This window comes from Benincasa hispida, chromosome 3, assembly GCF_027475165.1.
Source record: "Benincasa hispida cultivar pf3 chromosome 3, pf3_genome.v1.1, whole genome shotgun sequence".
NCBI classification, from domain to species: domain Eukaryota; kingdom Viridiplantae; phylum Streptophyta; class Magnoliopsida; order Cucurbitales; family Cucurbitaceae; genus Benincasa; species Benincasa hispida.
The window spans coordinates 30,731,401-30,747,863 of NC_143480.1; the positions used below are offsets into that span (position 1 = coordinate 30,731,401).

General features: G+C 36.3%; 1 long non-coding RNA gene across 1 annotated transcript; it reads right to left on the bottom strand.

The window, feature by feature from the left end:
* Window positions 1-4,832: 4,832 nt before the first annotated feature.
* Window positions 4,833-15,955, bottom strand: LOC120069975 (uncharacterized). Its single transcript, XR_005479739.2, has 2 exons — window positions 14,780-15,955; window positions 4,833-6,568 (listed from the first exon to the last, which is right to left on the bottom strand). It is a non-coding gene; the product is annotated as an uncharacterized LOC120069975 (long non-coding RNA).
* Between the last annotated feature and the right edge of the window lie 508 nt (window positions 15,956-16,463).

Consider the following 16,463-nt stretch of genomic DNA (forward strand, 5'->3'; position numbering starts at 1 on the left):
TAGACATTGATAGTGAAGGATCTTTTATTCAAGAGAACCTTTGAGCGGAAGCAAGATCGTCCCAAATCCATTGTGAAAGAATAAAGTGAAGGAAATCAGATAAGAGGATTTCTATGAGCAGTGGAAGGATCTTTCCAAATTTCAATCATATATGAACATACACAATTACAGTCACAAACGGAAAGAATAGGCTATGCGAAAAACAGAAATTACAACATGCTTTACTACACAATCAAGGGAAGGAATTAACATACCTTTGAGGATTATCTTCAAGATCCTTGATCACGAACACTCGATCACAGCAATACGGCAACACGCGAACGCTCGTACACTACGACCACTACACAGCACGATCACAACAAAGATCTCCAAGATCACAAACACCTTGAACACTATGAACGACATCCACAAAACCTCGACTATTGATGCGTGGTTAATGCGATGAAATAATGGTGTAGAATGCGATGGTGGAATATTCGTTGTGCATGCAAGTTTTCTTAGCAAGATCCAAGTATAAATCCTACTAAGTTGCTTGGTAAGCCCAGAGTCGAACACAGGAACTATGGAAACAGTATGCGATGGTAATTTCAGATCTCCTTGCAGTGACAAATAAAACAATGCGTTGGTTGGTATGTTGTTTAAGGTATAAAGTCTATGCGGCGGAATTGAGAAAAGAGTTAATAACACGAAAGTACAATGAGTATGCAAGGGAACAGGTTGAGAAGGGATTTAGCTAACACTCCCTAAGATTGCGTTCACGCTATGCGATCATGCTACACACATACGACAGCAAGTCATTTCTCAATGCAAATGCTATAGCTTCTAGTTTTAGAACGCATGCGATGTATGCGATGGTGTCTATAGAACTTATGTCTAAGCCACTATTCTTGTCTTTGTAATTATGAATGATACACACATACACAAGAAGACCGCATACTACCCTAACCTATTTCTAAGATGCATGCAATGCATGTTAGCAAACAGAACTTATCTCTAAGTCTCTATCTCTTGCTTACGCGGATCTAATCTTGCTTTCTCAAGTTTAGATTCTAACCTAGCTCTCTCAAGTCTAGGTTCTTTCTTTAAACTCTCTCTCGAGTTGCTCTAAAGGGGTGATGGACGCAAAATAAGACAAGATGATCGCAAGTAATGAAGATTTTAGGTTATGCTAGCTAAGTACTTCTCAACACATTCGAAAGTTTAGTTACTCATGCGTAATGTAAATAGAGTGAACAGATGTAGAAATGTAGGTTCCATTCTATAAATGAAATCGAAATACATAATGACAATGTGAAATAAAGATAAGGAGCCTGGTAGCATGGTGACGTAAATTTGGTGAATGCAATATATGCGATGCATGTCTTAGGTTATGCATTTGTTCTCATGCATCAGTGGTCATGCGTTGCAATGTAAAATACGCGTTGATCTCATATGCAATGAACATGCATTCCTGTCACAAGTTTTCTTGCGCTCTCACCAAGTATAACGAGAATGCAAGTTTCTCGGGTGATCCGAGGTCGAACTCAAGGACTTGTAGCTAAAGGTTATGTGGAAATGTGTTTGCGGCGAAGAATAAAAGAATGGTGAGGGTTATGAACTAAGCACTACTTCTATTCCTAACTAACAGATTAAGCGGTAGAAGTAGGACTAAGAGGTAGAGACACGACACGGTTGACGCGTAGTAAAATGCATGGAAAAATAGATAAAAAGGTGAGGATGTCTTCATCGCAACTCTAAGCTTGACTATAAGGGTAACCCCAGCCAACGCAAACTTATGCAATCATGTTATACACACCTGACGAAGATGCACGCGATGTGTAATAGCAAACGGAACTTATTCCAAAGTCTTCATTCTTACTTATGTGATCTTAAACTAGCTCTCTTAAGCCTCGATTCTAATCTAGCTCTTTCAAGTCTTAGGTTCTTTCTTTAGACTCTCTCTCTTGTAGCTATAAAGGGTGATGGACACATACATAAGACAAGGTAATCACAAAAGCCTAGTTGATGTAATATTATTCCTATCTCTAGCGAACACTTGCTTACATTGCTTAATGCGATCAACTACTTACTCTCCCAGATGGTTAGTTGCTGCTGATTCTACTCATAGACAGGCATTGCGTCCACTTATAGACAAGCGTTACTACAGCTTCACACTAAGCAAATAAGGTTTTCTTACAACACTCACATAACGTACACCTCTCGATGGTTTGCTACATGCTTCATATCCCTAATCCGCATGATTAAGTATGCGATACTCTAGCAATCTCACTTAGTGATACAATGAAAGTAAATGATGCTAAGTAAATGAAGATGGAGATGGAATCGAAAGAAAATATAGAAATGCATTAATCACAAAATGTATTAATCTCTTAAAGCATAATGTAATACAATACAAGGAAAGAAGAGAAATGGAGGGCCAGCTGGAAGCAATGTCTTGCTTCCAACAGATGTGTGTCAAGGCTGCCGATGGTGCCATGGATGGGCGGTGGAGTAGACTCTCTCGAGCTCTAACTTCGGCAAAGGCTCCGGTTGTCACTCGGAATGGATGAAGAAGATGAAGAGATCTCAAGCAGCTTTCGTCTAGATCACAAGATCCGCCCTAAGGCAGGGAACCTCAGGCAGAAAACCTTGGATGAATTGAAATTCTGCTCCACGGCTTATATTTATAGAGCTTGATCGCCGATAGCATTAATGGACCTACTCTAAATCTGACACTCGCAGCGTGATGGTCCTTTTCTGAATCTCTATTGCTAATGGCATGATAGGTGAAATGTCAACATCATCTTTTGATTCTCCCGAGGTATGCGTTCATGCTTGCATTCGACCAACCTTGTGTTCATCCCTCTATTACGGTTATCATTATGTAGCCAAAATCTCTTTGCGATGACCGCATTCGCTTGATGGCCGCAACTTCTCTGCGATGACCACATTCGCTTCACAGCCGCAACTTCTATGCGATAGACGCATGCGATTGATGGCCACAATATCCATACATCGAATGTATGTGTTCGTGATAACTTGTAGAAATACAAGTTATTTATACTGCCTTATTTAGATATTGCGGACAAAAGAGAGAAAATATGCGTTGATTGTATGAAAATTAGCTCAGAAATACAATAATTATAAATTATCACGAATACACCCACTAACATCATCAAGATGGAAGAAGAAGATATTTCTATTCTGTTTTTCAAGAAACCAAGTCACCACTTACGATCAAGGCTCAACGAGAAACTGAACAACGCATCTCTGTCACATTGCGCCCGTCAATCAACAATGAAGAGACGATTAACGCAATGATGGTGCAATGCAACAGTCAATCCAGAGCTGAGTTTCAACCGCATGTGGTAATAAAAACAACCCTGCATGCAACACACGATCGAAAGATGCAAATGTGCAACGCAAAGGCGGAGGATTGCGAGACATGTACAACTAACCGTTGTGCAGATCTGACAGTCTGATTGCATAACAGAAGAAATATTTATTCCTCCATCTTCGGAATTGCCATAAAAATAAGTGGGGTCCAAAAGTCAAGAGTCAAAGCTTTTCACCTATAAATACCCAGAGAAAATATACTTGATACGGGGCGAAATGATGCTAAATTATTGAGAGAGAGGCTGAGCTAAGTACTGATCGGAAGAAATCCGAGAAGAAAAGAGACAAGGCCGAGAGGTGAGTCTTAGAGCGATTCTACCAAATCCCCACTGTGAAGCTCTATACTCAGATCCCTGCTACCGGTTGAGCGAGCTTGAGAGGAAAGCTCATCCTTCCGCACGATCCATCCACATCGGCAAGCAAATCTCCATTCAGATCAACGTCAAAACGTTGTCGTTTATTTGTATTTGTTTCTAACTCTATTTCATCAAGTGTATTTCATCTTCTTAATCTCTTCATTCACGAATCATGTATCAGACGCTGAATAGAAATATTGAATGTCTCGATCATTTTCATGTCCCATTTTCTGTCTATTTTCGTTCCTCCATTTATCGTTTTCTTCATAAAGTCTTCTTAATCCCTTGGTAATTAATATGAATTAAACAAGTAACTTAATTTGTGCTAAAGAAATAAATACATTTAGCTAAAGCATGCTAGACGACATCTTCACCTGTGAGAGCAGAAGTGAAGATGCTATTCTGATCTATTGAGAGAAGGTTAGAAGAATGCGTTAACTAAAGCAAGAAGTACTTCTAGAGATGGAAGCAACCTTGCGTTCATTACGTTTGTCCCTATTTCACCATAGAGATGTGGGAACGCGGCCGATCATCGAGAGATGTACGTCAACAGAAAAGCGAAACCGTATTTATGCCTTTAACGCAATTAAGGAACTTGCGATGTTTGTACTAATTATCTTTTTCTCTTTCTGTTTCACACATAAGACTTGCCACTGCATAACACGATATTTGTATATCTTCACAGTCAGCCTTGACCTCAGTATCTTGTATCAGGAAACCTGTATCTTGTATCATCTTAGATTAGATTTACTTTATCGCAATTTATTTTAACACAATTTATTTTATTATCGCAAATTTACCGTTTTACTTTACTTTATCGCATGTTTATATTCTTGTACACAACAACTTTTATAAATTGAAAAATCCTTGGTCACATGTATCACAAACATAATGCAATCCTCAAACAGTCCCTATGTTCGACCTCGGATCACACCGAGACACTTGCGGTGGAATTATACTTGGTTCCAACGTAAGGAAACTTGTGAAAATGCATAATATACTACTAGATTCTCATAAATAACGCATATCTAGAAGTAGTATCACATACAGACAATAAAGTCATCATTCTATTCTTGCATGCATCATTGTATGACTTAAAAATTTGCGTTACAAGTTTATGGACTTGTTCATTCATTCATATTCATATTTGTCCACATGCTTAAAGATATAACAATAAAGTCAACAGTTCGCTTCTACGATGGAGGGATTCCCCGCATGCGGTCGTCTTTGCGATAGCCCGGTTTCCGCATATGCGATCGATTTCTACGATTACTACAAAAATAAACAATTGAACGCATAATAATGCATAAAAGTGGGTTAGCCGAGATTCTTAATGCCGATCAACGCAAACTCGTTTTCTCATGAATTCCTAACATATTCATCGTATATTCTACTTAACAGCCCTTATAATTCTAAATAAAAGGTCAATAATGACATGCATTTCTGCCCATCATCACACCCCCAAACTTAGAATCATGTTTGTTCTCAAGCATGCGTTATACTCAAGAAATTCTTAACTCACCCTTTGGCTTTCCTTTCCACTAACCAGCCTCTCAAAATATAATTTACTCATTCCTCTAACCATGGTAGCAACGCTCTCCTCCACTTCGGCTACTTCCTCAAAGAGATCTTTTCTAAGCTTAAATTCCGCAAGCCTTTGCTAAAAAAGTTTTTACTCATTCCCTGCAACTTTGCGTTTAGCTTCTAAGAATTTGTTCGTTTAAAACAACTTAAAGCTTTGCGATTTTATTATCAGAACTCGGCATTAAACCTGGTTATGCTCTTCGTTTTGGCTTGCCCCCATATGTGTCATGCAAAGAGCCAACTTCGGTTGCCTGCCATATTCAACTCAACTATTGTCTTGGTTTAATTTGGATTGCGCCAGACAGAAGAGTTGCGCTTGCGTTGATCCTGGAAACTTACTTTGGTTTTGGCTTGCCACCACGTGTGTCATGCAGACATCCAACTATGGGTAATTCCTTTCACAACTTAACTCTTATCAACATGGGTTTCCCCATTGTGTTGACAGTGCAGTTGTTATTCCTGATTTTTTTTTTTTTTATAGCATCGCAATGTAGTGAACGCATTTCTCCAGGATCGCTGCCACCCCCAAACTTAGAGGTTGGCAGCGCTCTCGCTGCAAAGTTAAAAACAAAACCAACAGAAATGCAGTAACAAATGTTTGAGAAAAGGTTTGCACATAATAAAACTTAGACTATCAAATTTTGAAGACGCTTTAAAAGTAAAGTGAGCTTTGTGATACTTAGTTGGCGGATGTAGTGAATTACACGTACCATCATAGATGCATCGCAAAGGAAAGCAATCGGACAAAGAGAATTTCAAAAGGATAATGCTTAAAGGATAACAAGAAAAGGACCTTGAGTAGAATACACTTGCGACCATGCTTTAGATTTCATGCAATCGAAACCATGCGTTGAAAGATGGAGGGAATTCTTCTATTGTACTGCGCACGAAGGAGAATTATTGCCGTACCTACAAGGAGTAAACACACCACATCCAAGAAAGCAGCTGCATATCCTAAATAACAATAAAAATAAACTAACTAGGAAAGCAAGGTAAAGATAGAGGAGAAAACATCCCTGGAGAAATTGGAGTGATGTCACCACAAGGAGTCTTACATGCAGAAGATTACTCTCAATTGCTTAGGTCAAGAAGCTAGCCCTGACCATTGGAACTTCCAGTAATTGTTGGGCACAGGTTGCTCTGATTGCCCTTCTATCTTGGGGTCAATACTGGCTTTCGGTACATCACCTACACTTTAATATTGTTTGCAACTTGATCGCACAAGCTACAATCTCCCAAGGTAAAAAGGTTGCCTGCAAAAACACAAAACTCAACAAACTATTAGCTGCCAAGTCCCTAGCAACGACATCAAAAACTTGGTGACATAAATATTGTGAACGTAATATATGTGATGCATGTCTTAGGTTATGCCCCCGAAAATTGACTAAGTGTTGGACTAGGCATTGCTATGTGAGTAGCTTTGAGTTAGGCTTAAATTTCTGAAAATTGACTAAGTGTTGGACTAGGCATTGGTATGTGAGTAGCTTTGAGTTAAGCTTAAATCCCTGAAAATTGACTAAGTGTTGGACTAGGCATTGTTATGCATTGGCCACAAGATCTTGGAAAGAGTACTTGGGCAAAGGGGAAATTTGGAAATTTGGCTAAGTATAGAATGTTGTGTGAGATGCGTTGGAAGGAGAGAAAATTTAGAAATTTGGCTAAGTATAGAAAGTTGTATTGATGCGTTGGAAGGGACCAAAGCGCTGGAAGAAGTTGTGTTGATGCGTTGGAAGGGACCAATGCGTTGGAAGAAGTTGTGTTGATGCGTTGGAAGGGTTGTTGATGATGGCATGCAGTTGAAGGAAGGAAAATGGAAGTGATGCGTTGAACATCCAAGAGTTCGTAGACGCATATAAAGGATGAACTCATGGAGGATGTCATTCAGACATGTGGCTTGTTAGGAAGAAGACACGTTGGGTTGTGCTGATGCAAAGATTGCATTGATGGTGTAAGGAAGAGACACTTGGTCATGCGGCCAAGTAGGAAGTGTCGGCCATGGAGCAATCTTGGACGCCTATAAATATGACCAAAGACTTCATTCTTCAGATCACAACTCAAAATACATTTAAGAAGAGTGGAAAAGTTGAGGAAACCTTGCGTTAGAGTAAAATCCATGCGTTGGACATAGAAGTTCAAAGAGGACGCATTGGACAGTGAAGTCTGAAAAGTAGAATCCACTTGGAACGAGGAGTTCTCCCAGAATACTTGTGCGTTTTATGTGATTCTACAACCATCTGAAAGCTAAAAGAGTCTAGTTTTCATGGTGGAGCTACCGGAGAAGAAGCTCCAAGGAATCGGGTTAGAGAATGAGGAAACGACAGAAGAGCCGAGCTGTCGGGTAAGCTGGGTCAGTCTTAATGTTTTGATGATTCCGGACAAACCACGAGGAGTTATGAGCTAAGATTTTATGGATTCAAAAGTGAAACCAATGAAACCTAAGGAACTTCGAAAAGGAAAGTTCCTAACCAACCAAAGTGAGTGGTTATTATGTGTTGTATTGTTGATATGAATTCTATATATAGGTAAATATATTAATGTTAAATTGGTATATGAGGGATATGTGTTTATCTGATTACTATGCTTGTTAAGATATTGCTTGTATGTTTGTGTTGGAAATTGGAATTGTACCCGGGATATATAGTTAGCATACTTGAAAAGGTACTTGGTAGGAAAATATAGTCGGCTTCGGTCGGCGGGAAATTATAGTCGGTGATGACCGGCGGGAAATATAGTCAAGTTACCTAAGCATAGCTAGCGAAAAAATAGTCGATGTGCATATTGGCGGGATAATAGGGTACAGGGAAAGTTTCCACAGGAATTGTTGTTGTATTAGTATACGTGTGAAAGTACTGGAGATGTATATATTATGTGATAACCAACGGTCAAGCTGGGGTTGGTTGTTTTAACTGGCGGTCGAGCTGAGGATTGTCCAGCGGTTGGGCTGGAAAATAATAATGAACTTGTAGTAATGTTCTTGTTGACTATGCATTGCTTTCCCAAAAATATATTTCTGTTGACAAAGTTATTTGTTTATCTAAAGGCACCACTCACTGGCCTTTATAGCTCATGTTTTCCATGTTTTATGTTTAACACCCCCCCCCCCCAGGTAGCGGAAAGTGAGGAGTTCCAGGGTGCTACTAAGGTCAAGGTCTGCCACACGCCACAGTTACACTTCCGGAGGGTTTTACAGTTGTTGTTATAAACTTTGTTGTTAAGTCTATGAGTTGTATAAACGTTACATTGTTGTAATATAAGATGGGCCTACTTAATCAGTTGGTTGTTGAATTTATTCATTAGTATCAGAGTTATTTCCGCAAGAATTATTAGGTAGTAAGTGTCAACCAAAGGGTTGATAACTGCTGTCAGTCACGCCCTTCTCTAGGCACGGAGGGTGGTCTGGGGCAAGGTGTGACACTTTCAATGCATGTAACATGCTTCCTATGGTGGGATTTTAAATCAAAATGACATACTGTATGCACATACAAGATTTATTTAATTATAACATAGATCAAATGCATAAATAATTAAACACAGACTGATATGGTTTTAGTTTTGGTATAAACAAGCAAACAGAAACCTAAGTATTACAAACAGCTTCAAAACCGTCTTTGAACCGCTCCAAACTGAACCCAAGCATCTTGAACCGGACTAGATGAGTCTGAACCGGACCAACAAAGTCTAAAACTGGACCAGCCAAAAACCCTTTGAGGTTTAACCGAATTGGACCTTGAGAAAACTGGTCGAACCCGCTGCTCTCAGTCCAACCTCAAAGTCTTGCTAAGTTTGATCGTGTAGCACTGAAGGCAATCGTCTAACATCATCGCCTTGTGTTGAGAAGAGGTACACGATCGCTAAGTGTCTTCTTTCTATAGCATAATGAAATCGTTTATCTCTCGGGTAAAACTACAAAATCGCTTAATGCCATCACCTAGCACTTCATGTCATCTTTTAGTGTCCGCCGCAACTAAACGATCGCTTAGCTCAATCGTATAGAACATCATTGCGTCGTTCAGCATCGTAGCTAACCGATCGTTTAGTTCCATCGTATAGAAACTTCAACGCATTGCTTAGCACCGCATTTATACGATCGCTCAGCATCACATCTAGACGATCGCTCAACGCTATCGCATAGCACTTCATCGTATCGCTTAGCACACGCCATAGCTACACGATCGTGCAGTGCCATCGTATAGCAAATCCAACGTATCGTTTAGTTCCCACGAAAAAGCTAAACGATCATGTAGTGTTATCATATAGCATTTGAACACATCGTTTAGCTCCTGTAGGTACACGATCGTTTAACATTCAACATCACAACGACCAATGCCCATTGTTATACAATCGTATAGCTTTTCTTCATATCGTGTAACGCCTAGAACTAGACAATCACTTAGCAACTGAACCTCAACAACGATTTTGAGCAGAAGATGAAAACTGGAACAACAACTCGGCCTCCTTCACTTGTTTCTTCAATTACATCTTCATTTCAACTCTACTCACTCCAAATAAATTACAGACTCTTGCTAACACATAAAAGCTCATCAAACAAGAGCATATTACAAATTTAAATGAGAAATTAAAGACAATTAAAATGCCAAAACTCCGAAAACTATATCAGTGCATCAGTTTCATATAACTCATATAAAACACTCACCACACCAAAATTAAATCGATTTAAATGCTTATATGATACTCTAATACCAATTGTAGGATCATTTAAGCACTCTAATTCATTAATTTTGGCAAAATATAAAGCATGCTCTTGTAGAAAACAAGTGAGTTTCATGATATATCTTTATAGAACCTCTTCAAAGCACGATCTCAAGCTGCAATCTTCTTCAAATCTTGTTGCAGACCACCTCAAGATCTTCCTCACTATTCTCATGAGACTCAAAACAAGCTTGAATCAAGGAATTATGGAGAATTGCTTACAGCAACAATCTTGTTGAAGAACACTTTCTTTAGCACGAATTTTCTCTAAAATTCTCTCTTGATTGCCTGCCCGAAATTCATTCCAAACACTTCAATATATTGCAGACCATCATGCAAGGAAGAGAGTTGCATGAGTTGCAGCTCATGCTTGGAGTAACACAAGGCAATGGTGATGAATTTTGTGTGAGCAAATAGAAGATGGATAATGGAATATCTTTATATTCCATTTTTGCATCGCATTTTCCAATTTTTTAATTTTATCTCAAAATCAATACTTGATATTTAAAATCCATTTTGATTTTAAAACTGAAAAAAATTATAAAATTCAGTTCATAAATTAATTTTTAAATAAACTTAATTAATTTAATTTCAAATATTAAATTAATTTTTACACACATCCACCTTTATATATTTAAATCATATTTAAAAATAAATTCTCCTTTTCCCTTTCATTCTCATATTAAACACATAATTATATCTCATATAATTACTAATTCCCTTAATTCTAATTTGAACGTTTCAAATTAACTTATCACACTAATCTAGAGCTAGTCCAATTACGAGCTAATAGAGGGATCTCGCGGACCTACAGATCATGGGCTCCAGCTATACGAGACTAATTGACTAAACTCAATGGACCAGATTAATCCTTCATACGTTAACTAATGGGTCACTCCACTAAACCCCAGAGTTGCACTTCCCTCACTGTAGATATGTTATGTCTACATGATTTAACTATAATCAGGCAGTCGACCCTTCACAGGCTATTCGTAATAACGGCTAGGTCAAATATCTGTTTTACCCCCAAGATTACGTCTTATTCCTCCAGTTCCTACTGATCCTCTAATGAACAACTAGTTTGTGATCCAATCATAAACCAAACTCTCTCAACCCAGTGAAAGGGTGGGGCTCCTTTTTCAAAACCTGGATTCAGTACTTGAGAGAACAACCTTTCTCCTATCCCTAAATCGGATAGGCGTGAACTCTGTCTTGCACTGTATGTCCCCAGCTATCTATTGGGTCTTACCGCCTGAAATGGGAGGCTTATTGAGCCAGCGTTGTTGAGTCAACCCTCACCTATGCAAATCTAAGGATAATCTCGTATAAACAGGAGTTCATAGTTAGCTCAGGATTAAAATCGAGTTACTTAGGTCATATAGGTTAAATAGTCAGTCTTATATAGTAAATAGCATTATAAAGTAAGAGTGACTTATTTCTTGGTCCGATCTTATTCAAACTCATTGCATAAGACGCCCCCACTCCTCATGTCATAACATGTATGAATTAAGATCACATCGTATGTAACACTTTACAACTCTTTGTAACAACTACTGAGTAGGTTACATCCAATAGTGTTACCAGAATAAGGTACCCAACCTTATTCATGTACTATAGATCATTTTGACTGTTTACTCAAACCTGATCATCTTTTATGTCTCCACATAAAGTTCAAGTACTCATTTAATAGTCATGGGTCTTAGTTTATTGGATTTAGACTTTCATACAATTTATAAAATCAATAATAAATTTATCGATTATAGAAAATGTTTATCATTTTACAAACTGCAAGTTTTAGGACATAAAACCCAACACTCCTTCCATTCAATTTTGAAAAATGTATTTTGCCAGTCAATTACAAATACTCCTAATGTAAATGACAATAATAACTAGCAATAGGTTTAGAATTTTTCAAAAACACCCATTTTTCCGAATTTTTTTTTCAAAACTACCTCTACTGCCAATTAACCCATGACACCATACGTTATTTGGTCTGGATTTTAAAAATGTACATTTTTAGTCTCTAAATTTATAAAAATAGATCTTTTAGTCCCAAGTTTTCAAAATATTTTTTTAGTTCATGATCTTTTATAGTATTATTTTGAATAATTATATTATATTTTAAATTAGAAGAACAATTTTTAAAAATCACATCCACTCTAAAACTATTTTTTTAATTTTAAATATCATATAATTATTTTTAAATAATCAAATTAAAAATGCTTCAATGCTTTTAAACCCATTTGTATAAATTTGGGAACAAAAAACGTATATTTTGAAAATTTAGGGACCACTAGACATGTTTTTATAAATTTTGAGATTAAAATAGTATATTTTTAAAATTCAGAGACCAAATAGATCTATTTTATAAACTTGGAAATTAAAAAGATACACTTTTATAAACTTCAGAAACTAAATGCACATGTTTTTCAAAATTTAAGAACTTAAAATGTAGTTGGATAGATATTCACCCATTCTTCTTAATATGGTAAAAAAGCATGCATCCAAAAGCTACACTAAATTCTATTTTTAGAAATTGATTTCTAAAGTCTAATTAATCATCAGACTATTTTCTTTCTAAAATCACATTTTGTGGCTATTGAATATTATTGATAATTTCAAAAAGGAAAATCATTGATAAGTTATTTCCCTGCCTCATTGAAGATAACTCATTGATTACTGCCCATAGAAAGATTTAGATGGACATGTTGGTCCCTCCTCCTCGTAAGTCCCACCTAGTTTGTTGCAAATATTAATAATTTAAAAGCATATGAAACATGCATGTCAATCTATAGAATAATAACTCATATTCAATTTCTCTGCCTCAAGATAACTCAGCGAGTACAAACCATACAAAGTACCTTTAGCATAGATCAAATACATCTTGGTCCCTCTTTTCTTACTTTAATTTATAACAATGATTATATATATATATATATATATACTATGTTTGTTAAAGAATATTTACTACTACAAACTTTTATTGAGCATCTACCTTGAGGTACATGTACCATTCAACTTTTTTTTTTACCTTAATTTATTGGCAAATAATCTCCTTCCATTCCATTTTTTAAAAATGTATTTTGCCTGTCAATTATAAATACTCTCAATGTAAATGACAATAATAACTGGCAACAGGTTTAGAATCTTTTTATCCCTCACAAAAAGCTAGTCACATATATTAAAAAAAGGGAGTTTTTTTTTCCCATTATAATGAAGTAGGTACTCTTTATGACAAAATTTGGTTAGAAGAGATCTTATAGTTCTATGGAATTTTTAATTGAGAAAAACAATTCTACCTTTCTAAATACTTACTGCATAAGAGCTTAGCAATCTTCCAGTCCACCAAATCAACAAAGGTTGGTTAGATAGGTAGGATAGATCGTATATGGACGGTAATTGGAGTCAACACTCTCTTAGGATTTCCTCTGTTATTATTGTGGTTGGCAGATAATATTTTCTTTTATTATGTTGGATTTTTTGTCTCTACCTTTAGTAAAATCCTTTCATTATCGGTGGGGATCTACTGGAAAGATTTTTTCTTTCTTTGTTGCTGTTGATTATGGCTTGTTGACTTTATGAATGAGATATATTTATTTGACTTCTTAGGGCATTAGGTCGGCTGTCTATAGCCTTTGATTAGCTTTCTTGTTCGAAAAAGTTTTGGTGAAGAAACTGTTGGATTGTACATGAATTACCTTCTTGAAATTAAGCGGGCATTCTCAAAAGTAGGTTATGAAAAAACAGTTGTTTGTAGAGTTGTTAATGATATCAGGTAAGTGATTTTTCATCTGAAGGTGAAAAGAGTGTGAGATCATTGTTGCGATAACAATTTTAAGGGGAGCCAAATTCTGCAAACTCATTGAAGAGTGTATTGACACTAGGGGGAGTCTAACTAGCTTCCTAGTAATTCAGTTATGTGTAAGCTAACTTTATGTAATTTTAGTTAAGTGTATGTTGTAGAACTAAATTAAATACTAGTGAATTTCTTTTTACCTAGGCATAGAGCCTCTCAGACGTAGGTGTGATTTCACCAAACTGGGTTAACAAATTTCTTATCTCTCCCGGTGGTCTTTGTTTTTATGTGTGACATCTATCCTATCATACGACATCATTTTGATTCATCTTTTTTTTTTTCACCCTCATCTAGGATCCCTAAGGAAGAGGTGGCAGTCTCGCTAATGAGGTCAAACCAATTTATTTGAAAAAGAAAAATTGAAAATCTCATAATTATCATGTCAAATTCTATCAGTCGAATTGCTTTTTAGAAAAAAAAATACAAGAGATCCAAGTCATATAGGTAAATAAATATATCTTAATTTTTCTTAAAGAAAAAATATCTTAATTTAATTATTGCTCATATCTACCGTGACACTAAACTGACCTGCTTTTATGTACTTACTCTTCTGTATGTTTCTCAGATACATCAATAAAGTGTTATTTTTCAAAAAAAAGAAAAAAAAAAAAAAAAGATGAGCCAAAGATTATCACATTCAAATCGTTCATGCAGCTAAACTTCCTTATTTGAGCTCACCTTATATAGAAAAGGAAATAATATGTTAGAAAACAATTGTAATAGAGAGACTATTTTTTTGTTTTAGTTCTAAGAAACTACCAAATCAGAAGTTGTTCTTTATGAACACTGAGAGAACAAAATCAGAAAGTATGAATTCATTTTCTATCTACAAAAAGAAAAAATCTATAAACCTGTAAAAGAAACAACTTGAAGCTTGAAATAAAGAAAAGAATCATACCTTGTTGATGTGGTTGTAGGTCACAATGACTGAACCACTATAATCTTTGTTTCCTTCTTCCCCTTCTCTACATTCTTACTGATTTGCATGCTTAGAATCAACCGTCTTCTTCAAATCACTAAAAAACATGAAGAACATCTAGAGAGAAAACTAAGTTCTAGAGTGAGAGGTTAAATCGGAAATGAACAACAAAATTTTATAAGAAAAGTGTTTTTCCATATGGTTTTTCTTTCATAGCTACTTGGCAAGTTTGGCATCACAAGTGGCACCTATCATTGAATGTTCTTAGGCCAAATATTAACATTTCATTCTTTCTTTTGGGCCTTTACTATAAACTTCAATATAAGACATAACAGGCCTGTCGGGAGTTCGACAAAACTCCCAATGCCTCACCATGCCCGTCGGGCGTTGGGGACGAAAGACAATCTAGACGATCCAAACTTCCGATGAATTAAATAATTCATCGAGAGTTCTTACACAACTCTCAATGGTATGATATCTCATCAGGAGTTCTGCTTTGAATCCCTAAATTGAAACCCCCATTTCAGAATCTACTTTCATCTTCTACCCTTTCTTCGTTCTAACCCTATCACACAACAATGCTCAAATCGTTCGGCCATTCATCCATTCTTCATTCTAACATATTGATTGTGTCCTTCAACATCCGATCATCGTTCATCCATTCTTCATCATCCTTCAATCGTCCATTCATCCACGAGTCGCCATCGTCAAATCGTTTGACCATTCGTCTGCGCGTCGTTTTGGGTACATTCTGCATCACTCACATCTTCGTTCACAATGTTTTGGTGTGTCCGCATTGCTCAAATCTTCGCCCAAATCATCTGCATCTGTGTCAAACCAACTAGAAGCATTTGTTCGTCGCTCAAATTGAACCACTCATCTGTCACCGTTCATCCATCGTTTATTGTTTGTCGTCCGTCGTCCATCGTCCGTTCATTCTTCGATTTTCAAGGCAATTGGTCATCGTCAGTTGGAAACTACTTTTGGTGAGTTAGACAACGACGCTTAGAGTTGTTCTTGCATATCTTATATTTTATATTGGTGTTACGTTCCATATCTATTCTAATGGATGTTTAGTACCATAAATTTTTCATAATTAGGAAATTATTTTCATTTAAGTTTTGATAATTCCTTATGATTATATTGGCATAAGTGTTAAAACTTTGGTAATAAATTAATTGATTCCTTTGCAAGAACAAAAAGTAAGTAAATATATAAATAAATTGATTTCCACATGCTTTTGCTATGTTATTGTCCTGTAGCTTTGTGATAAGATGTTTGTGATTTCTATTGAGATTTGTTTTGATGTGAATTAATGAGTTTTGTTTAGTTTTCTTGTTTAAATTTATTAGCCATTAATGAAAATGACATTTTCGGTTTAGATTGATATATATGTAACTTTTTATTTATTATTATTATTTTTTTACAAGACATATGTTTGCTCAAAGAAAGTAAGGCTTGACTACATTTTACCTTCAATGGAAAGATGTTGTGATGAGATTTTATTCCCCATTCTCTTTATTCATGAACTATCATCTATTAAGCCTAGTACAATTTATCTTTATATTGTTCATTATCTAAATAATACAAGATATTGTTTTGGATTACGAGTTGGTCCAAAAAGGTTTGTTTTTAAGGATGAATAAAGAATGAATCAAACTTA